The sequence below is a fragment of the Astatotilapia calliptera genome, chromosome 20 (genome assembly GCF_900246225.1).
Source record: "Astatotilapia calliptera chromosome 20, fAstCal1.2, whole genome shotgun sequence".
Taxonomy (NCBI): domain Eukaryota; kingdom Metazoa; phylum Chordata; class Actinopteri; order Cichliformes; family Cichlidae; genus Astatotilapia; species Astatotilapia calliptera.
Genome location: NC_039321.1, coordinates 10,319,697 through 10,344,051, shown reverse-complemented (window position 1 = coordinate 10,344,051; position 24,355 = coordinate 10,319,697). Strand labels below are relative to the sequence as shown.

The following is a 24,355-nucleotide window of genomic DNA, read 5'->3' as shown; positions in this document are numbered from 1 at the left end:
TGTCTTTTGAAAGCTACTTGGAACAAGAGGGATATGGGTTTAAGGTAGCCAGGTCTCGCATACAAAGGCTAGCTGAATGGCAGGTGAGCGTTTTACAGGTGCTTCAGTGTACGGCACACACCTGACATGCAGGCTGAGCAGCAGGCGCCATCTTTACGTGCATTTCTACCAAACTCACTGCATCAATTATCTACTGAATATCTACTGAGTGCTTCCCCAGACTGTGCCCCAACACAGACAAGGTATAAAGTTAAGATGTTGTGTACAGCATGGACGCTTTATTGCTCATTGAACTATTTTGCCTTTAAGCTGTTAGCTAGTAATGTAGCTGGCTAGATTTATGGCAATGCTTACATAAAGTGATGCTTTTAGTCTGATGCTGCTGATGTTAACTGACGGATTTAAGATGAGACGATAATGTTAACTTTCAGGCGGTAGCTTGTGCCAGGGCAAACTTTATGAAGGAGTCCTAATTAAACAAACAATAACAAGAGTCCCAAAATTACAGGCCTGAGGAGTAAAAGTTTCTTTTCTTTTTTACCTTTCTGTGAGTTCGGTTGGGGTTGAAAGCCTGATTTTTTTGCTTAAAGTCTTGAGGCTAACCTGTGCTGCACATTTATTATTAGTTAATGCAGGTGGTTGTGGTTTGATAACAAAATGAAGCATGCTGAGAAAGAGTTGGAGTTTACAGTAGAAATGAAAGCAAGGAAGAAAGCTTACATACTTGCTGTAGCAGCCAGTAGCCAGCCTAAATAAAGAGGGGGGGGGTTGGTGCAGACACATATCTTTCCATGGTGTAGATAATCACAATAAGACAATATTTTAAATGAGAATTTCAAATAATGCATATGATGTCTCAGTCTCCACAGAGATGGCCAGCATTTACACTGCACATGTCTTTTTAAAGCGAATACTTTCTCAGTCTATAAATGGATCAATTTTACCTTAGTTATATAACGCCAGTGCACAACAACAGTCATTTCAAGCCACTTTACATTGTAAGGTTAAATTCCCTAGTATAAGAGGGATTTAATATGATCAATATGATTTATTAATCATTGTTAGAAGCTGGAAGAAAGGCCAGAATTTTAGCCCTTAGTTGACCATTCGACCAAATATTTCCATAAATTACTGCAACTGTATAATTTCCATTACCTCCTGTTATTCATTTTTTAAAATTCAGATTGCTTTTATTTGTTTTTCTTGCCTCTGTTAACCCACCTGTGCTCTTTCATAGCCATTTCTGTTGTTATCTAGTGATGCCAGGTTATGTGGTCATTTGAGTGTCTTTTAAAACACTAAATGCACTGCAATGCAATGCACCTATAACATAGTTTGCTCAGTCGCATTGTCACAAAGGCACTGCTGATGCATCTTATGCATTTGGTGTGCTCTTTGTTTTAAGGATCTTCGGTGGTACGGCGCATTAAGCTATGGTGTTTCTGTCTCACTGTCAGCTGACGGGAATGATGAATTTCTCAACCTGACATCTTCGTGGAGGACAAAAACAAGTAAGAGATGAAAGGCTACATTACTACACGTGTTTTTCAGTTCCACTCAGTTGCCCATTAGTGTTGTATAACCACATACATGTTAGCTGACAGCCGGAGGTATCAGTGATTAATAGCATGCATGTGACTCGGACGAGGCAGCAGTTTTGAACAGGTTGTGCGTATGTGGTTGAGCGTTCCTCGCCATATTTCAGCACTGTCAAAAAATCATTGACATGTTCCATCCAATTCAAAGAATGTTTAACTGTTTTAAAGCGCTTGATGGGAAAGCAAGCCATGTGTGACTTGTAATTACCCCCTGTTCAAAGTTTAGACGTGTTTTGAAAGAAAACATTGTGGTTAATATTTCCCCACTTAATTGGTAATGAGTGCTTTTTTACAGCTTTTGCAAGATTTTGTTTGTCAGAGGGGTTCGCAGTGTACTAAGATTAGGTTTATGATTAGAAATGTGATGATGTTACTATTTTACCTGTTTACTGTGTGGCTTGACCAAAAATTGGGAAATACATTCTTGTTTGTTATTTGAGTCTGTTAAGATTTTTCTCAGTAAATGTTCTTAAACATTAACAATTTCATGATACTTACACAGTTAAAAAGTTTAATCCGCTTAGAGGTTGATGCTCATTGCTGTCATTACCTTGATAATAAGGCTATTTAAAAAAGGGAACGCTTCTATAGTTGGTGCATTTAAAAAGAGTGCAACATAAGATGGTAATTAGTGTACTTGTGCAGAGAGATAGGAATTTTTGCAATCACGTGCAAAATCTTGAAGAATAATCTGTTAAACTACTAGCACCTATTTTATCTGACCATATTCATTAGAAGAAATAACATGTTCTGGGATATATGTATGCGATTATCTCTCTGAATATTTTTTATAGCATCAGAGGCTTTATTTCCAAGCAGCTATATGCATGGGCGAAAAAAAGAAGCCTTCAAGCACAGGAGGAATTTTTACATTTGGGAGGGAGGATGCAATCAGTAGCGTGGGACTTGCAGAGGCCTCCTCGGGTGACAAATTGAAAGTGTCTCGGTCTAGTTTATAGCCCTGATCAGGTCAAACGAAAAATATTGGAGGTCTGGGTGAGGAGACAGGCCCGCCTGGTGCAGATAAATGGACTGATCATTTCTTATTGAGAAACAATTCCTAAAAGGTAGTTTACTGTGTGACTGGCGAAGCGGCGAGCGGAGAGCAGAACACGCACCCACTGCTCCCTCCCTGACCCTTCCTCCACTGCCGGAATTAAATGGATAGAGAGAACGCGTGTTTCTGATGGCACTCCTCCGCCAGAGAGACACTCCATTTGTTATGAAGTAGGGGTTCTGATGAAGTGCAGGGAGCTCCTTTTTCTTTTTTCCTCCTTTTTTCATCCTTCCTTTCTCAGGCACTACAAGGCCGGCCTTCAGTCTGCTTCACATGAAATGGATGGAAGGAGCCGATTGAATTTTACACTCCCCTGGTCATGATTAATGTGTTTGGTGAGGACTGTCTTGGCAGTGAAACGGCTTTACCACTAGCTGGTGCTCAAGCTCCTTCATGGCTGTAGTCTGATAAGTTTGCACAGTGGTACTGTAGGGGTGGGGGGAGGCTGTTAAAGCGGGGCAGTTTTGTTGAAGAAACTGGTCTTCACATAGCCAGCAACCCTTTTAACTCATCTCCCCTTGTGTTAATAGAAAATCTCTTGCCTACGCTCGCTTGTTATTACTTCACGGTCAGTTTCTCAGTGTGCTCTCTAACCCGTGTTACTTGGCAGGCCATGCTATAAATGCCAGTTTATCACTTAACCTTCTGTGAAAAGGTGGGGGGAACTAATGAAAGATGCCAGGTGATGTTAGCAGACACCTTAACAGATGCTGTAAGCTTACTTATTCAAACTTCATGCATGGATGTGAAATGGGACCACTTTTTTTTACAGTGCAACATTTGACTTTGAACATTTCTTTAGCTTGTAATGGTAACAGCCAAGGTTCAAATTAAATTGTTAATTTTATGTTATGCATATTCAATTCCAAAGCAAGTAGAGCCCTAATTTAAAGGCACAAACTTCATGACACACCCAAAGCAGTATTTCCCGAGCACACGCATCCTCTGGATGTTTTCAAGCACACCTGTTTTTTTTGGCTCAAGAAGTTGAGTATGAGGCATCGTGATAGTTCAACAAACGATAAGAAGCATCTCCTTGGAAATTGCCTGAAAAGTACAAAGCGACACAACAACAACTCATCAGAAAGTTTTTCAGCATCATCTGGTCTGATTTATGTGGTATTTGCACATGACTGTCCACTGTGAGATAAAACACAGTGGGTAGTAGTTAATTATGGCACTGCACTTCTCAAATCAGAGGATGCAGATTTAACACTATACTCTGCATCAACAAAAGTACTGGGACAGCGGCACATTACAGGAGCTGCTCAGCCATGGAAACCCATGGCTGAGCTAGTTAGTTTTAATATTACTCTTATTATTCTTTCTGGGTCACAAAATAAACGTTTAACATATTTTCAGGCGAGAATGTAGCTGTGTAAACTTCAAATATCTGCTCAGTTTATCAAGACTACATATTTTCAAAAGCGCTCCGACGTTTTCGGAGACGTCTGTTACCCACTAGCTTGTTAGCTAGCCGGGGGCAAGGCTCACTAGAGCCCGTGAGAACACCGGACTCCCGGCAAATAGTTTTCAAACCCACCGCCATTTTTCGCTACTCAGGTTAAACATATATAAGTCACTTAGATAACTTAAAAATGTTATCGTTTGGCTTTTTTCAGTATTTTATTTGTTCCTGAGTAAATCGGTTTGGCTGAGATTAAAGTTATAGTTTTTACACAGCTGAATAAACATCAAGCAGACAGCTGATTATCAGAAGTGTGAGATGCTCCAGAATATACTCCGGTGTCCTGTTATATTTTAGATAGCAAGGAGCAGACGGCTGAGTTTATTAAACTTCACCGAAACAATCTGCAAACTTCATTAAAATTTAATAAACTATCATCTTGTCTTTATTTTTAGTTAGCACATACCTTAAACACTTAAAGCTGTAAGCTAATGATAGTTATATAAGAGCAGATGCTGCTGGTGCAATAAGCTGTACGTTTTTGTGTTCAATGGATGATCTGATTAGTCGACTAATCGCAAAAATAATCGGTGACTAGTCGACTATCAAAATAATCGTTTGTGGCACTGTTTTTTCCCAGCTAGAAGGTCCTGAATTGTAATCCATTACCTGGCCGGGGCCTTTCTATGTGGAGTTTGCATGTTTTCCCTGTGTCTTTGTGGGTTTTCTACAAGGTACTCCAACTTCCTCCCACAGTCCAAAAACATGCAGTTTGTGGGTTTAGGTTATCCTGAATTGGCCATAAGTGTGAGTGTGACCGGTTGTCTGTCTCTCTGTGTTGGCCCTGTGACAGGCTAGCGACCTGGACAGGGTCTACCCTGCCTCTTGCCCTGTGGGCAGCTGGGAGAGACTCAAGTGGCTCTGGGACCTTGAATTGGATAAGCTGAAGAAAGTGGATGGATTTATTTTGTTAGAAATCACCAAAGCACCTGCAGATTAATGTGAGATGGGGATTAGCTTCTGGTTAAAGTCCAAGACACATTTTGCACCAAAATGCCACTTTGCGCCTCCTACCTGTTTTCACCTTCGCTTCAAAGCTGTGCACGGTGTGGTTGGCATCCAACTGCTACACAGTTATTTTAAGTTCATGATGTTACCAAATTGGTGGTGTTCTGCTTGCACTGTTTATTGCATTTTAAATATCACCTTGAATAATAAAGAGATCATTCATCCTGTTTGTGTATCTAATGATTGTGTATCCAAAATCTGTGATCACATATCCAACCCTGTATTTGAGTAACATGAATTTTGTAATTTTCAAAAGTCATTATGTTTGTAAGTCCAATCAACCTCAGCTTATTTCTCTTTTGTTATAAGGAACAGTTTGTAAATGTGTAAAGTAGTAAACAACTCAGGTAATCACAAGAATGTGTTTTTACAGGACACAAACTTTAAATAAACATAGTTTTACTAAGATAAGATTATTTTATTATCCTTTGAATTAGAAAATGAACCCAGAATTATAATCTGGAGACAACAAGATAGATATCTTCAAAGTATCTGGTGATAAGAGACCCATATTTAATGGCATTAATGGCAGCAAGGCTGGAAGGAGTGGACTGGATTTACAGAAGTGCCTTAGATGAGAGATCAATAAAGAGGTAACTGAGTGGATAAGCCAGACTAAGCAGGAATAGGAGCAGGTTTAATTTTGCATAAATAATGTACAGTGTGAGAAGAGAGAGGGCAATAGAGGTTGGACAGCCAGATTGTGGGTCAGTCCTCCATTTTTATGATATGTCTCCTCCAGTATTCAGGTGCAGTTTATTTCATTTTATCTTGTTTGTTCATCAGTGCTGTTCATCTGTTTCTGAATTAATTTCACCTTCTGCTGTACACACATGTAATCTGTTTATAGAGTTATAGCCAATAGAAACCCAGTAAGTGGATTTTATGTTGCCCTACTGGAACTCCCAGAGATTTCTCCTCCATCGTCCAAGCCCTGCTTCGATCATCAGGACTTCAGTGGATGATGGATGGAGCTGTCTCCCTCCAGGTTGTCTTAGCATCTGTTGCATGGTGCTCACTGTATCCTGCATGGTTAATGCTTGCATGCACACAGATAGACCTCTACCACTGTTTGTGTGTGGGCCGTTTGGTGGGTAATGATGTAAAATGAGAAACACAAACCTACCTTTCAGCACCACATAGAAATGGTTTGAAATTACTGTGATCTTACATAATGATATAATGATGTACGCTTTTACAAGCTCTCTAAAGGAGATGATCCACCCTCTTGAACCTCAGCTAACTCTTAACAAAATGGGTTTCTGTGGCTGAAATAGTCTAAAGGTGGTTAGCTGACCAGTTTCAACTAAAGGTATGGAGGTTGGGGGGAGAAGATAACTGAAGATAAAAACAATAGGAGAGTGACGAAGGAAGGGATGGCTGAATGAGGGAGAAATCAATAGGAAATCAGTGTTTGGGGAAGGCCTGTCGTTTATCAGGTGACACGGTTAAACAGCGTTAAGGCACTAAAAGTGAAAAATAAGGGCCATCCCCATGCTGGTATTGATCACAGCGGAATGGGGCGGCAGAAGGCCGAAGCCACTAATAAAATAAGACGTATCTGAGTGGGAATCAGCCAGGGATCGATGGGCTTGGTGATCAAGGCCAAAAACATCTTCACTGGGATTTAAGCTCGTTCTGCTCTCTTGTGCCCCCGTTATACACCTCAGTGTGAGCAAAGGATGATGTGATAGAAGCGGTGGGGTCACTAAGAGGCTCTTCAGACGGGGCTCACCTATTCAGTAAGAAATTGTAGTACAGAGTGGAGTGAAGGTGTCGATTATTTGAGACAACTAGACAGAAGAAGGGAGAGAACGTCTCTCTTGACCTCACCAAACGCTATGTAGAAGGTAGATGTAGCCAGCAGGATGTCGCTGGCTTTGATACCTGGTTTAACTCTATCTGATGAGACACACGTCTTTATTTTTAATGATTAATTTTAATTACCTACAAGTGTACATCAAGATCTTAAGAATGATCCGACAGGATACATTTCAACACAACCTGGACTATTCAACTTAGCCCTTTCTATGGACTGTAAATCATTTATCCCTGTTTAAACTGTTTAATTTACACAGATTTAAAAAATAGCTAACCCTAATATGTGTTTCAAAGTATCGTGAATATTAAAAAATAATTTGTCATTCTGGGATCATTGAGTAATAGCAGACTTGTTTTTAATCAAACACAAAAAGAGCCAACACACAAAGCTTTATATACTTCACAAAGATTACTTTTTAGGTTTGCCTCATCAGCTCTTATTGGTGCTCTGCTGTCAATAACAATGACAATCCTGCAACATCTTTCATTCTCTTCTTGTCTTTATCTTCATCACCCTCATTTCAAAGCAGCTGTGTTGGTGTCATCATGCCAGAGGTTTTGTCTCAAAATGGGGCCATAACAAAGAGGAAAAAAAAAGAAAAAATCAGTTGTTGTGGCTGTTTAACATCTGGGTGTGAACATTTAGCAAGTGCAGCAAAGCCTGGAAAAGGAGGGTTTTTAGTATTATTACAGTTTCTTACTTTGGCACACTTTGGCATTAGAGGGGTGTTGCAAATAGAGAGAACAGCGCTATATGGAACATAGTTTCTTACTCCCTCTTTTTCATGCTCTTGGTCTTCAATTTTTGCAGACCAAGGATCATCTGGAGAGGATAGGGTAGCAAAGATGCAGTTAAGTTGAAGCCCATGGAAGCCTTTGTGTCTGTTTAGTTCTTCATAAGCAGACACTAGTGAATCCAAGTATTCCAAATGTGAATGAGGACCACATGTTTTTATGTTCTGAACCCCGTTTGCTTTCTCTACTCAGTATAACGTCTGGCACATTAAAATGTGTAGAAACTATTGGCCAGCTGCTCTGTTCACTGCTCAAAATGAAGTCTTTTAGTATTTTCTTGTACATGCAGCTGTGGTATTCACGTTATTTATAATGCAGAAAGAAATTTCCTGTGATGGGGATAAATTCCAATAATAATTTAGAGTCACCAGGGGGTATGACAAAAGTTTTGTGAGGTTACATGAGCTGTAAAAGACTTAAGAAAGCCAAGCTGCTGAATGAACAGTGACCACTATCAGTGTTAGTGAGGAACACATTTTTCTTCTCCTCTTTCAGCTCTATGTTTAACAAATCCTACAAGTGAGAGGCAACCAGAGGAGCGCAGTGTGACAAATAGCAGCAGATCATGCAGAAAATGTGCAATGCTAAACATCGGTTACTACACATGGGAGAAAATGTGTGTTTGTGCAGTGTTTGCTGTCCAAGGAGTTCTGGTAGCAAAGTGGGGGAAAAAAAAAACAGGATCGCTCTCACAGCTGGGGACTTGGAATTGAATACATGGCTTCATTTTCACAGCTTAAAAAAATTATGTTGAGGAGGGCAGAAAATCTTGCTGGGGTTTTGAGTTTCTTTTGATGTGTCCTGATGACGATTATGAAATCCAATAAAAACTAATTAGGAAATTAGGAGGTAGATCAATAAGGTTTGCTCTGGTGGAGCATGCTGTGTGCATGTGTACGTGTGCGCATGTGTGTGTGTATGCGTGGCGGTCATTTTTTGTCGACCCCCTTCTGCCCAGTAAGTGTGTTGCAGCTCTGACCTGGCCAAAGCAATTGTTACTGATACTCCTCTGTGGATTCAGCCTGCCCTACGCTCATATGGCTGTAATTTATATTTTGTTGACTGCCGGTTTCTTCGGCCGTGTGTAATCAGATTCTGTGAGTTCTCATTTTTGCTAATTCCACCCTTCTAATGTTACAACTAATGTACCCTGAAACCTCTTTATTGCGCTTTATTGCTCCAGCATTGCTTTACTTACTCAATTTATTTATTTAGAGTTGGTTTGACCACCCACAAAAACAAGTGACGTAGTGGTGGTGCATTGACAGGAATGTGATAGAGAGTTGTATGAGGTTTCTGTCTTGCCCTTGCCTTGACAGATGAATCGGTGTGTTCGGGTTTTGTATAGAAAACAATTTGATCTTGAATTTTACACTTTCAACACTTTGAAAAAAGTTTAACAGTCATGAAATGAATCTGTTTATAGGATAGCCTTCCAAACTAACCATCATTTGAGAAGAGTAACCAAGACCATGAATACAACTCAGTTTGAATTGTGAATGGAGTTGAGGTGTGCAGTGGCGTTGGAGCGGGGGTTTAGTTTTGGGGTATGTGGTTAGTTGTGTAGGTTCAACTCATAGGCCTGTAGGAAAATAAATGAGTTGCCAGGCCAGGGCAAGATGGTCACAGGGTGTATTGGACAGTACCAGCTCCTTTCTGCTTCCCTCTCTGACACCCCAGTCCTCTCCTTGGCCCTACTTGCCGCCCACCTTTCAGTATGGAAACAGGCCCTTATTTAGCGGCCGGACTCGTCCGTGTCCGCGGCTGGCTATTTGTCCTTGTCTAATTATGGCTGCTGGCTGCTGCCCGCGTGCACATGACTAATGGAGGGGCTGGGAACAGGGAGGGGGTGAGGCTGGGTGCAGGGAGGAGGCAGTGGGGGAAGAGGAAGCAGTGGACGAGCAGACCGGCCGCTGGTGATTTGTGGATCAGGCACTCTGTCATTGCCCTGGACCCATTTGTCTTCAAGAGCAGTCGGGAAGAAGAGGGGTGGAGATGGAGGGGATGGTGAGGGTGAGGGGGCGGTGTTGGTGGTGGGGCTCCAGGGCAGAAAATGGTTTACAATGACTCCCATTTTCAAGCACTTTCATCCTTGGCCGTAGCAGTCTGCATGGTTTGCCAGGAGATGGGATGGAATGGGCGGCTGACGTGATGTAGGATATGACAGAAACCTTGACAACTCACTGCTGCTATTTCTTTTTAGGGGTTTAGCTTGATGGCCACCCTCCCTCTCCCCTGAGAGCAAGCCTTATCTGTTTTCTCCCTGTCATGTGGCGAGAGCAGAGGCTCTGTGGATTCAATCCTCTGCTGCCTGCACTCAAACTTAGAAACTAGCTGTACCACAACATGCCTGACTATGCACACACATTGCGCACACCATAGGCCTTGTCTTACATATTTTTTAAGATGATCCTGAGATGATCCAGAGAAATTAAATAGTGCTTTTTAAAATTCCTATTTGGTGGTAATTAGGTATGTTTGTAGTAAAGTAATTTTTAGGTGGATTTTGTACCAGGCTCTCATTCTCTGCTGGCTTTTTTTTTTTTTTTTTTTACCACATTTCCCTCCAGTTATGTGGAGGTAGCTGAAGGCACCTGCGTCCCTTTCCTCCTGGAGTCCTTATTATCCCGAGCTTAGGTTTCTTCTGCTGCTCAGACAAGAAAGAGCAGCAGCAGGGCAGGAACTACTAACTCTGTATTGATTTTATACAGTTTTTTATCTGCCCCCCTTTTGCTTTTTCTCCTGGTCTTTTTAAGTAAATAAACACAAGATTTGTCATGTTTGTCCAGGGAGAAGAGGGGGTCGATGGAGGGGATAGGGGTGGTGGAGAGGAGCCAGGTCCAAGCCTCGCACTAGGTCAGCCATGATTAATTCTGCCATCTCATGGATGGAGGCATTCGGGTAAGATTGTTGAAGGGTGCCTGTGGAGCCTCTCTCTGACCTCCCTTGCTCCTGTCCCTCCCCTAACGCTCCTGGGCAGCCCTGGTCCTAAATCACCGACTGTCAGTGTGTTGGCAGAACAATGGTGCAGGGTCTTCTGTTCCATCTCAGGCTCCAGCCGACTGGACACGGTTTCCTCCATCGTTAGTGTGAGTTCGTAGCCTCTCTGGTCCTTCCTGGCCCCTGAGCCCCACAGGACCCACAGGAGGAAAGGGCTTAAGCTTTGCCTGGCTGTCTGATATATTATTGGGCCTGCAGACTGCTGGTGTGGTTCTATATGCAGATTATTGTAGTGTAGTCATGAAGTCTGATTTAGAGTGTTTTATTTATCTGCTTGTATAAGTACTTTTTGAAAACTTTTTGACTGGTCATCAGTAAGCAGTTAGAAATTGTGTCAAGGTGACTTTGGGCTCTTAGAAACCAATATAGTTTCTTTCTTCTTCTTTTTTTAACAGGCTAAAGGTTAATTTGCAGTTGCATTCTTAAACGCATGAATTGAATTATATCTGTTACTTTTAACCTTTTCCCTCAGTTGTTTTCTCAGACTTTTTGATTTGTCCTCCTCGATTTACTGTTTAAAGTCAAGAGTCTCGGGTCAATCTATCAAATCTTCTAACTGAGGGTCGATCAATATGTCAGCAGCCCAGCACACCCTCAGCAGTTATGATGATGTCCGTGGTCCTGCGCTTGGCTCGGCTGCTGTTACTGCCGCTACAGCGCGCTGAGCAGGGGATCGAACCCAGCCTGTCAGGGGGCCTGACGGAAAGCATGAATCACCATTACTGGAGCTGCTGTTTGCTTCCCCAGTGGAGAAGTGCAAACTCTGATGCACTGCAAGGAGTGTACTGTTCCTGACCACACACACTCACACACAGACAGATTGTTTGTACCAAGAATAGTATTCATATACAGGAATCTAAAGGAGAATTAAACAGGAAACCCCCCCCCCCCCCCCCCCCCCTCCCACACACACACACACACACACACACACACACAAAACAAAATGTGCACACTTTATCACGCAATTAAGTGTCAGTTGGTATTTGACCCATTAGCTCCTGGAACCTGATCCAGCCTGCTCACCACCTCTGGACTTGTTATCCTGGTGTGAGCTCAGTTCAGTGGGCCTGGAAGGGTTCCGGTTACCCCTCTAATCTCATTGAAACGCTTTAGCCACGGCCAGCGGATGCCTGCATGTCCGACAAACAGCCCTCACACTAATAGCACCATGCTTTGTGTTTATGGTTTACGTGTGTATGTTCAGGCACACACATATAACAATATGGATCTGTTACTTAACAGTGAGCACAGGACGGGAGAGTATGATGTTGAAAAATTATTTGTGTGCGTGTGTATGGATACACAGCATGTTTGTGTGTAGAAATAATATTCTAGTTTACAGGATGCAATTCCCCTTAATATGCCCATCCTAATGTAATTTGGCGTCTATGGAGTGTCTGTGAGCCGGGCCGGGCTGGTGTGTATTTCTGCTGACTGCTCCTATTTTGTGTTTATATGGATGAGTGGCTCTCTGGGAGAGCATTATGCATCCTTTTCAGCATTTAAAGATTATGTGCACGTTGGCGGCAGAAGCATTATACAAACAAGGAAATATGTCTTTGATTAAAATATCTTTTATCTCTTTATTGATTAAAAGGCTTAGTTTGATAATAGAATTCTCTGCCCCTCCCCCCTGGGCTCTTCGTTTCATTTTTGTGCTCTCAGTTTTATCAGTTACCCCTCTGTGGTTGTGAAAAAAAAGATATATTTAATTTTAAGTTTTTCAACAAACCAAATCAAGTTGTCAGCCAGTCAAATTGAAAGGTCAGTTTTTGACCTCTGTTACAGGATAATTATCACTTTGTGAATTAATTGTCTGTTTTGCAAATTTATGTGTTTCATTTTATCTATGCAATTAAAAAAACAACTGTGCCACCCCAGGAGCCAGGGATGGGACCAAAAGCACTTTACTTGTTGTCAAATGCAGTGAAAAAGTATTTGCCCCCTTCCTGATTTCTTAGTTTTTGCATATTCGTTACACTTACATGTTTTAGATCATCAGTGATATTTTAATATTAGACAAAGATCAATCAAGTTGATATAAAATGCAGTTTTTAAATGCTGATTTCATTCTGAAAAGATTCATATGTGTCTTTCATTGTCCTGCTGCATAATCTAGGTGTGCTCAACTGATGGCCCGACATTCTCCTGCAGGATTTTTTGGTAGAGAGCAGAATTTATGATTCAATTAATTCTACTGGTATGATGTTCTTTTTATGAAATGTTTTGATGGTTTTATGCCACGTGTAATGGGACTTATAAAAAGTTCAGGTTTTGTCTTGTGACTCTTGTGAAGCCTGGAGAACTATTCATGAAAACTATTACAAGAGAAACAAGAAAGTGCAACCAAGTTTTGCTACTATAGTTTTGCTGAAGAATAAAGGTGGTCACACAGAATATTGACAGAGTGTGGTTCAAGACTGTTGTACAGTGCTGTAGTCATATTTCAGATATATATTTCATTCATTCTGACTCAGTAAATCCAACTTCCTAACACATTTTGTCTGCTTCCAGTTGTAGTGATACATTAATTATTTACTAATGGACTTAGTTGCTCAAATTGATTTCTTCCACTAGCATATGCACCTTGTAAGTGGAAAAAAGTTGTTAAAAAAAGCCCACTTGATTTCCTGGGAAAGGTCACACGTGGCAGCTGAGCTGACAGACACATTGACACAAACACAGGGAACATCTTGTCTACAATGGCTGTATATTCTCCAGCTCTGTTAGCGGTTGACATCAGGGTCACATCATCTGTCTGTACCTCATTAGTCAGGTCAGGAAAGGCTGAGAGCTCAGATCATGTCTTTAAGACCCAGCATGTTTACCTGTGTCCCTGTGAACACCGTACTGTCAAGTTTCTTGTCTTTGTGCCGAAGAGCGCCAGCAGAGTCAAAACGCGATTCAGTTGTGTGTGTTTGGGTGTGTGTGTGTGAGACTGTCTTGCGTGCTTGATGGGAAGAGACTGAGCTGAGGCTGAATGAGAACAGATGGAGATGTGCTCTTTAATTAACCCTGCGGAATCACAGGGCTGAAAACAGGCCTCGGTCCGTGAATAACATCCAGCACATCCAGGGTGTTGTAAGGTGCAGTGTTAGTGTATATGACTTGTGTGTGTGCGTATGGAGTCTGCTATGGAGTAGCCGGAGCATCGACCCATTCCCCCATCCCCCTTCCCTAGAGCGGGGCGTTTTATTTCTCATTAGCGGGCAGCAAACTGCTGGGGGATGAAATTTGCTAACAGGAATTAAAAGTGCATTAACACATCTGAGAGATTCATTTCTGCTAATAGTTTTATTAGTGCTCTGACCTTTCAGTTCATTAGAGGACTGCTGGAGAAGGGAGGGGTGGAGAGGGGAAGAAAAGGGTGGATAAGAGGGTCTTAGGGCTCATTGTACTTGGGTAGACCTTTGGAAGTAGATTCAATCACAAAACGACCATAATGGTGGCAAATTACTGGACTTGGAGATCTTTTTTTGATTTGTTGGCTGTAATTGCCTATTTAAAGACATTTATACTGTTGCCTTTCACGTTCCCTTTGAAAAAAGTGTGGTCCTTTGTCACCTTTCATGAGATTATGATGGTTCAAAAGTGTCCCCCCCCCCCCCCCCCCCCCCCCCCCAAGTACCAGCTCTAAGATACTGCCTGCTCAGTCTCGGTGGCCTGGTGCTCACCTCCCTCCAGTCAATTACCAGGATTTAACACAATGTTTTTCAGGTCTGTTAGCGCTTGAGTGTATCACTTATCCAGCCGGTTAATTGTTTATGAACTGTGCCCTCCCCTTCTCTGAAATGAAGTGAGGGAACCAAGAAGGGAGCAGTGTGACAAGAATGGCATTTGTCTGAGAGGAATAGGTCAGAGTAATCAACAGTGCTGTGAATATAAAGTTGACCAATCAAGTAAAACAGTCGCTAACAGCGTCCCCTCTATTTGTCATAGATAGGGCGATAATGTTTGAATTTACCTCGCCAAGGAAAGCAGCTAAGAGGAAATTAATGTTGTTTTCTTTCTGTTTTATTGGAAAGCAAGTGAGGCAAGTTACAGTGCAATTTGCTTCTCCCTGTTCTCTATAATTAGCACCTTACAGAAATGAAATAACATTGACGAGAAGGTCAATAATCCTGATCTATAGTGAAATTAATCCTGCTATCGACACAACAAGCAAACAATACAATTAAGAGCAGAGGGAGGAGAGAGTGCGGAAAAGAAGAAAGAAGGAAAGGAGCAGGTCTGAGGAATAGGATGTTTTTATCTCCTGGGTTCACTGTGCAGAAATCCTGTGAAGGTTTCTAATTAATTCATCCATTGTTAATGAAGGCAAAGCAAGGAACCAGAGATTATACACAAGGAGAGGAAGGAACACAATTAGTGATACCAGCTTAATGATTGCTTTTTTAACTTGCTGTTGTTTTTCCTCTTGTACTTAGTTGACTTGCTGGGGTGCTTTTATTGCATATTTTCAAATCAGCGTAACCTCTGCCACGTGCCACCACGATGAAAGGCGTCTAGAGAAGTGGTAAGGTAAAGTTCAGTGTCATGTGAAATTCACTAATGTTTTAACAGCCTATGCCATTAAAAACCACCAATTGATTATTGTTTTTAAATACTGCACAGACTTGTGGAGACGAGCTGAGCTGCATGTCTGCAGGCATTATCAAGGATCCTTGTTTAGTTATTATTGCTATAAGCTTGTTAAACAGCATGAAGCACCAAATTATATTCTCTCTGTATGTTGGTGCTTAATTGTCTCATGTTATATCCAGATGCGAAAGAAAGCTTTAATGATTTTTTCCGTTTTGTGCCCTCTGATTGCCCAACTTCCCTTCCGAACAGTCTAATATTTAATCCACCCTGGTTTCAGATTCAGAAGACTTTATTTATCCCCAAGGGGCAATTAAGAGACTGACCTTGTCGACCATACATACAATACACAAACATCACAATGGGGAGACAGGTCAGGCTAGGTAGCTGGCCGGTCAGCTGCACGAGCAGCGACCTGGAACCGAACAATGGAAAAATGCACAACATCAGGAAGGACAAGGAGAAAAAAGAACTCCCCCCAGACTGAGCTCCAACAGGGAGATCAGTTTGAACAGAAAAAAAACACCTCAGCGCATAGCACATGAAAACTCTTAATCCACCATAGAAACACATGACAAGCAACAGGGATGGGTAAAAGGTGAGAGACAGCCAGTGTAGACAGCGCATCCGGGCCTGCAGCATATGCGCCGGTCCCCTTTGATCCACTGGTGTCCTTTTATTGTGCAGTACTTGCTCAATCAATTCTTAAAACTTAATTTCAACATTGCTTTTGAATTAATCAAGTACACGTTTTTGTTTCCTCAGTCATGTGTCGTCTGCCCATTTTCAACATTATCTGTTTGGTGCACAAAGTATTTCAGTGTTTATTGGCTAAATATAGGCAATCACTGTGTCCTAGTGTAAACAGGAGTCCATTATTTAGAGCGTCTGAGCTTGGATTCTAATTTAGAGGTTTCTTCAGTCATCATAAGCACACGGTTAGCAAAGCCTATTAGTCTGAACTCTGTCCTGCCTTAAAGACAATGTTTCACGACCTCCTCTGTACCTTTAATGATAGGTTTTGACACCTCAGGGTATATTAATAAAGACGTGATTTAACGACCATTAGAATAGTTTCCAGATTTTTCCGAGGCTAGCTGCATCGACAGGCACCATCATTGACTTCCGACAGCTGACTATTTTTCCTATGATCGGGTCTGGAATATGATAGAAATCCTACGTTTGTGAGAAGGGCTTCAAGGGTTACCACTAGTAGGATTTCAAGGGGTTAAAAGACACCTTTTATAATATTGTTTAATTAGCCATGTGCCGTACTACTCATCTTCCTGTTCTCACCGATCCGTTAGCACACAGTAGACATCTCAGATTCACAAGCAGCATTCCTCACACAGTCTGCAAAAAAACCTTACCGGGAAGCCCTGCCCTGTCAGCCCCCAGCAGATCATCCAGTGCCACTGATGGAAGGGACCTGGTGCTGTTTCCAGCTGAATAGTTTTATCTGGCGTTGGCCTGGCCTGGGGATCTGGAGAGGAGCACAGGGCAAGCATGGTGGGCTGCCCGAACGATGGTGCATCTGCGCGTCAGAGGGTGAAGAAGGATTGCCTTTCAAGAATTACGAGCCATTAAATCAGAGCCTGGAAATCTCAAGGTTCCCCAAGACTGCTGCACAAGGAATCTGGGCTCGAGAAATATTGTTTATGGTTTAAAAGGCCTGGCGATGGATTTATAAAAGAAACATTCATCATTGCAGGAAAACGGAACAAAACATTCCGGAAATAAATACTCACTCTATAGGTATACTTGTCACCCAGACAGCACAATAACAAGTGAATTGGGAAGGAGATCCTTCATTTGCTGGCAGTTGGCCCCCAAAACATGCTCTGTATTTGTGTGTCTGTGAGGGGGGGACTGTGTATGTGTGGTCACACAGTGATTGGTTTGAATGTGAGAATATCTTAATGATGAAGCATATCAGTATTTTTCATCAAGTCCCCCTTGTGCTTAATTTGCATATGAAAGACGAATACTTCACTGTTATAAATGGGTTATGTAAACCACAAAGTTTTATAAGGATTTGTACTGTGAATTTTTTATATACTCAGTGTAAAGAATCAACCTTTATTTTTTTTTTTTAACATTTCCCACTTGAACTGTCTATTTAGGTAAGACCTCCACTAGACATAATTAATGTTATTGATTGTCTCTGGCTAATCCGTCCCTGGAAAAGAAAAATATGGCTTTAGTGAAGTAGCACTTAACAGGAAGGTGATGGGTTTTTGTGCAGTGGTGTGACCTTGAGACAGTATGAGAAATCTATGCTTTGGTCTCAGTGCTGTCTAGTGCCCTGAACAGGAGGTGCATTTAAGGTTTTCGGTAAAATTTAATTTGTAATACTTGTTTAATAACGCATCAGATGATCTAGTCCTCCCTCTTTTAGGGGTTTTCTATTTGAGCTATAGCTCATACAAAGTGTTTAAATGACCCAATAATCTACAGTCTGTGAAATACACTGGGGCTCTACAGCACAAACATCGCAAGCAACTTATATGTGAAAGGCGGGAGCAACTTCATTCATTGGGTTGATGGTTAAAATGACTAACAACAGGTTTTATCTTAGTAATCATTTAATAATTTAACTTCATGACAGGCCAAAATTAAGCAGATTTTAATTATTTAAAATTATTTACATTTTTTTAACATAAAGTATGGGTGTACTATTTGTGCCCCAAATAAACGTCTCTCAGCTTTGTAATCAATGGGAGGTCATGTGATCGATCATGACTTTAGGTATTTTCAGTACACTGGAAATTAAAGTGTGGAACATTATACGTTGTCTGTATTTACACTATGCAATATATTGAGCACCTTTGCAAACATATTTCTTTGACGCTGTATGTGAAGCTGTTCAACTTTGAGGTTATAGCTAGAAGTGTGAAGTGGACTTAATCTCCTCAAGGCCTACAAATTTTAGCTGGATTGTCTGGTTGTTAGCATTTTAAAATTTACTCTTGAATTTCAAAATTTACTCTGGAAACTTTTAAAAGTCAACAAATTAGATTAAATCAGGTTTGGAGGGATCACACTAAATTTCTGATTTAAATAATGGATTCAGAATGGATAAAACTTTTCGAAGCCTTCACTATGTTTCTTATTTGGTCAGAGGTTTTTTAGTGCATCTTATTTTCACAAATAACTGAGCAAAAATATACAGATTAAGATAATATTTTATAAAATGTTCCCAATTTCACAGACAATGTTTTTCTGATTAATTGTATGAAAGAAGAAACTTAAAAGGTCCTTAAATATGCTTGATTAAAAATTATTTAGTATTTTAAAGCTGTAAATTTTACATATTTAAAAAAAAACAATGCTTAAATCGCACTTGTCACTTTCTTTGCACGAGGGTTGCCATCTTCAAATCTCTGTTTCCACAAAGATAGCCCCCACCACTCTCCCAGTCATTATAAAGGTGTTGCTGTTGTGATTGGTTGGCTTTACACACTTGTCCTCTGTGCAAACATGTTCAAAGATCCCCCGAGGGATAGCGTGATCTGTGTCTGGGCTTTCTTGAAGCTATTGATTGATGAATCTGTAAGATTATGTGTATTGACTGATATTGATAAAAGAGGATTTGACCAGCGCCATGCTCTTTCACATAACTTATTCTCTTGGGAATTTGTGATTGGGAGACAGTCTTTACGTATTGAAAATGAGAGCGGGGAAAGAAAACGAGCTAAAGAATAGATGGCAGTGATGAAGTGGTATTACTGGAAAAAGAAATGTGGGAGAATTCGCCATTTGATCTAGCCATGTAAGTGTGTGGTGTAATATTCCCTTGCAATCACATTGGTGTGGCGATAAGTATATAAAAGCTTATGTAAATGTGAAAGCATTACGTACACATATACGTCTGTGTTTTTCTTACCCAGGAATACTATGTGCTGACAGTCGGTGGGTAGACATGTATACATGTGTGCCTGAGTGTGTCTGCGTGTTGATGGATGGGCCGGCAGGGCAAGGCCGCGGATAAGAGTGCAAACAAACTGGGTAATAAATGAGAGCGACAGAGCAGCAGTGATGGGGCCCACTCCCAAGCTCCTGATGCATGCCGACCAGCACTGGCAGCCATTTGTATTAGAAAAATGAGGAAGCTGTCACAGGGATGAAGAGACAGTGTTCATCCTAAAGTGAAAAAAGGTCTCTCTCTCTTTCTCCCTGTGTTCCGTTTTCGCTTCCTTTGCTTCGTCTTGATTTCACACACACGCAAACACATTTGTACTGTGGATTTGAGCTCAGCAGGGGAGTAATCAGGGCGAGGTAGGGTGCTAATGTAGGCCATAATGAGTTGAGCTCTCAGTGACACATCACACACCACTAGCTCTGTTAACACAGTGGTGGGAAGCACAGTGGTAGAGCTGCTAGTACCACACAGACACACATGCAGACACAAATGCAGGTGTAACTGCGAGCCTGGTGACACCTGGGACAATAACTTCAGAACAAAACCAATATAAGGGAAAGAAATAAAGGAGTGGAGGATCACAGATGTGTTGTAGTGGATAATGCTGAAATAGGTGGCAGAGGTGACTAGTATGTTTCTGAAGCTGCACTATTATTTCCATAATTTGAGTACTGTAATAACTGTAACTAAGTAGTATTATAGAGCACCGTTTGGACCATGCACACTATTAGAATCATGACCATACAATAGAATATAGTTACACAACTGATAAATTCAAACAAACTTTGTTGCTTTGGAAATTGGACTTGCTAAAGGTCAGTTTTAGCGCTTTAAAGCTTGCAGTGGAGCCTTCTTGGAGCATGGTAAGCTTCTCAGAGAAGAAGTGGAGTCAGGAAAACCACGTTTCAGGACAAACTCTGTGTGCGTCTATTCGTGTTTGCAGTTGGTTTGTTATTTGCGTTTGTGCTAAATCTGGGTGCACAATCCTTCACGGCTGTGACGGCCAGTGTTCTCTGTGCCACCCAGACACCATAAGTACAGCCTGGCACCACAATGAGGGCAGGCTGCATGCGCTTGCCTTATTTATTTATTTGATTCTTCATATGTGTGTGTGTGTATGTGTATTTCAGTGCATCCCAGCATACGGGTACAGCTGGGGGGATGAAGAATTTGGGCCTGCACCTGCATGGGGATAATTAATGTGGATGGAGTGGTACCAACATAAATCAGTGCCTCTTGCAGCCTCAACAGGACTTTTCTGTTTAGGGTCAAAATCTTCTCACGCTGCACTGGATTAATCACGCCCGCAAGCGAAGACGAGGTGGTACGGATGCAAACTGTATTTTGTGTGTGTGTGTTAGCGAGTCTGTCTTTTTTGTGTGTCTCTTCATGAAGGAGGAGAAGCTGTAGGGCTATTTTTTCCCCTCTACACCTTCATCCTCAGCATTGTAATCTCTTAGAGGACAAACAAACAGCAGAATGTCATAATTTTCACAGCTGTATAATTAGCCCCACCCTCCTCTCTACAGTGATGAATAGGTGAACCTTTTGTTTGCATTTGTCATGCAGCGGTGGCATTGTCACAGATGTGAGATGCAGAGGTGCAGGAGGTCAATGCATGCGGGGATGGGTGTGGATGCCGGCTCGTGATGAGATGTTTCTCATTCCGCTCTGCACATATATTTGGACTCTCTAGTCAAGACATCCTGGTGTTTTACAGATCAGAGCTTATCTGTGCCTCTTCCTGCTATCACTGACAGCAGCCCTGCTGTTCTAGTCCGCAGCAGATCTACATCCTACTCTGTCCACTCCTATCTCCTGGACTGATAGCCTCTGATTGATCTCATCACCTCCCTCATCTATTATTCATGCCACCTTTCATGTCCTGATGGAGGAAGGGCAAAAAGTGGAAAGGAGATACTACCTGTTTGCTGGCATGTCTGTTTCAGAGGAAGAAGCCTACACACAATTAGTTAAAAAAGTTGATTTTTCCCCCCCTTTTGTCTTCACTTCTAACTCTATTCCCGAACATGTGTTCATAGATCTGCCCTACTGGACTGATCAGTATAATGGAATGGAATAGCTTTGAGATTGACGCCCCATGGGGGTACACAGAGATGGGCACTGGGACAGAGAGACGTGTACTTACGGCTGTTTGGGAAGGAAATTAATGGTGCATTTTTTGTTTTTATAATGTGATTTAATGATGCAATTCGTCTAATAAAAAGAACATTTTTTAACATTCACACGTTCATTTACGCATTCCCTCCTTCACAGAGGGGAAACCCAGTGGGCCACTACAAACATCTCACTCCTCTCACCCACTCAGAGCGCTGCAGGCCTTTATATTGCATGGTGATGGATGATTTCAGTTTGGCATTTTTCACCACCGCGCACCATCCAAATACTCCCCCCCTCCTCATTTGAGTGCATAAAGAGGCCATCCTATATTCACAAAGCCGACATCTAATGCATATTGAGTGTGTTTTGTAAAGGATCATTTGATTGTCTTGTAAATGAAGCTTTGCCTCTCAGCTGCTAATTTAGCCACATTCCATCTCATTAGAGAGGAGAAGGCGAACAAACAACAAAGGCATTCGCCGAGAAATGAACCCTTCTTTGACTTCAAGCTGCCATCGCGGCTGCTGTAGTGCCAACAGTTTGAATAATCTTGCGCTAACAGAAGAAGCAGGAGGGCTACAGTGAAACCTCAGAGTGACTGGCTCCTTCTCTACTTTTGCTCTTACTCCATTTACCCCTCCAACTTTCCACCCTGGACCTCTGTCTGTTTAGAGGATGTGCAAGTGTATCTGGTTTCCTGAAGCATTTAGCACCTTAGCCACAAAACCCGGACAGGAAGCCCACTCTATTCACAATGTATCAATTGCTCTGAACAACACTCCTCTTACCTCCACCTCCCTTCAATCTGCAGCTGGCTCAGCAGACACTTCTCACATACCTTCACGTGCAGCGACTCGAGCTCAAATTTGCAGTAGCGCAAAAGGATTTTTTTCTCTCTCCTGTAATGTTAACAACGGTGCATATACAGTAACCAAACCAAACTTCATCAGCATTAACACCTCGAGCTAAATGGACAAGTATTCCTGTGTTCACACAAACACACTCGGGGAGAATCTGACCTTGGCAGCAGTTAGTCCGGGAGTTCATCCTCCGGCCAAGCTGGCAAGTCAAATGCTTCTGGCAGCCAAGACAGTGGCCTCAGCCACTGCAAGGCTGCTGTCATCTGTTATGCAGCATGATACACAGTGGGACGGTTGCAGATAATGAGCAGAGAGGAGACAAATAAAGTTTTAAACTATAAGAAGGGTCTGATTTTTTTCTTTAAATTGTTGTATGTGTGAGTAAAAATGCAGGTGTGTGGGCAGGGCCATTTCTTGCACGCTAGCAAAAGTGTGTGCACATGATGTATACATATAGAAGTGTGCACGTGCATACGTGTGTGTGACGGAGCAGAAATAAGCGCCTGAGGTGATGCCTTTCAAAGGCACTTTAGAAATTAAAGCAGTGCCACTGTTCTGTAATGGGGCTTAAATGATCCAGAAAACACAAGATATATTGAGCATTTAATGAAACACACAGCACACTCCTTAATTATGCTCACTGCTTCACCAAATTGTCTGCCAAACCTGCGTTTATGCCTTGCATATACATACAAAAACACACAGGCGGGTTTTTTTCATGCATTTATTTGCATTTGGGGAAAAAAATTCTTTGATTTTAATTGTTGTTTTCTTAAGCGTATTTCCCTTTGGATATATACATTTAAAGATATGCACAGATTCTGGTTTAGAAGAAGTTTGATAGTCAGCCCTGATTATAAAATTTGGAAGAAATTAATTTTGTAGCAAAGAAATTCACTGAATAACTTGTTTATGAGTGGCCTTTTGAAGTCATTTAGGGTGGCACACGACCTACTTTAATCTTAAAATCTACCTTCTCTATGGGTTCTGGTGTAAAGAGCAGAGAAGCAGTCACTCTGTTCCTCATTGTCTGCGAATGTCCTTTGTGGTTTGGCCATACATTAATAATGTAAAGGTAATGATCTCTAGACTAAAGGCCCTGTCCTGTCTTGTCTCCCCCTCTCTCCCTCCCTCCTCCTTCGCTCGCTCTCTCTCTCTCTGTGACCCTTCCCCCGTTTGTCTGTAGACCAGCCAGAGGAAGGACGTTGTAGCGGGCCGGCCAGAAGGAGCAGCGACTGTTAGTTGTAGAGGGTGAGTCACAGAAACGGAGGAATTCCTGTGCTGTTGGAACATCGAGGGCATGCTTTTGCCTCATTGATTACTTGAGGAAAAGTGGAAGGAAGCAAAGAATCATTCTGAGAAAACATCTCTTCTCATCCTCTCCCCTCGCCCTTTTCCTTTGCTTCTAAAGTTTGGTCTTACAGGATGATGGATGAGGAGCTTGCACTGTGGCCTCCGATGTCCTCTCGTCTTCCTCCCTCCTTATCCTCCTCCTCTTCCTCCTTCAGACACACGCTGACTTCAATGCACAGTGTTAGCCAATGATGGATGGAGAGATGGCAGTGTGGCAGTAATAGAACAGCTCTGTTGCTCATTGATTTGTTTTCATTTCCATGTCTTTATGTCTTTTGCACATCTAAATATCGATGTACATAATGAGAAAAATCAAAATTTTCTCACAGAAGGCTTCTAGAAGTTTTATTTTCTGAACAAAAATGTTTATAACACTCTGATGGATTATTATTAATATCTTCAGGGATGTTTGTTGCAAGTTTATATTTTACCTACATATGGTTAACACAGAGAGTACACAAAGTATTAACTCTGTTCTGGTTTTAAAAAATGTCAGACAATGCAGGAGTGATGGACAGAAGGCTGTTTATGCAACATTACATATTATTAATCATCTTCACATTTTCGGAATTGGGGGGGGGGGGGGGGTGTGCAAAGATGAGGAGGAGGAGAGGGGATGATGAGGAGGGGGAGGACGAAGAAAGAGGAGGAAGAGGAGGGGAGTGGAGGCAAAGGAGGAGGGTTAGAAAGCCACAAATAACTACCATCAATCATCAAGCAGTCAACATTTTCACATGTTAGGATTGGCTCTCATTGGCAGCAGCCAGAGAT

General features: G+C 41.8%; 1 long non-coding RNA gene across 1 annotated transcript; it reads left to right on the top strand.

The window, feature by feature from the left end:
• The first annotated feature begins 112 nt into the window (after nt 1-112).
• On the top strand, nt 113-23,730 carry LOC113013260 (uncharacterized). Its single transcript, XR_003270807.1, has 4 exons — nt 113-242; nt 1,406-1,511; nt 23,418-23,482; nt 23,643-23,730. It is a non-coding gene; the product is annotated as an uncharacterized LOC113013260 (long non-coding RNA).
• The last annotated feature ends 625 nt before the right edge of the window (nt 23,731-24,355 follow it).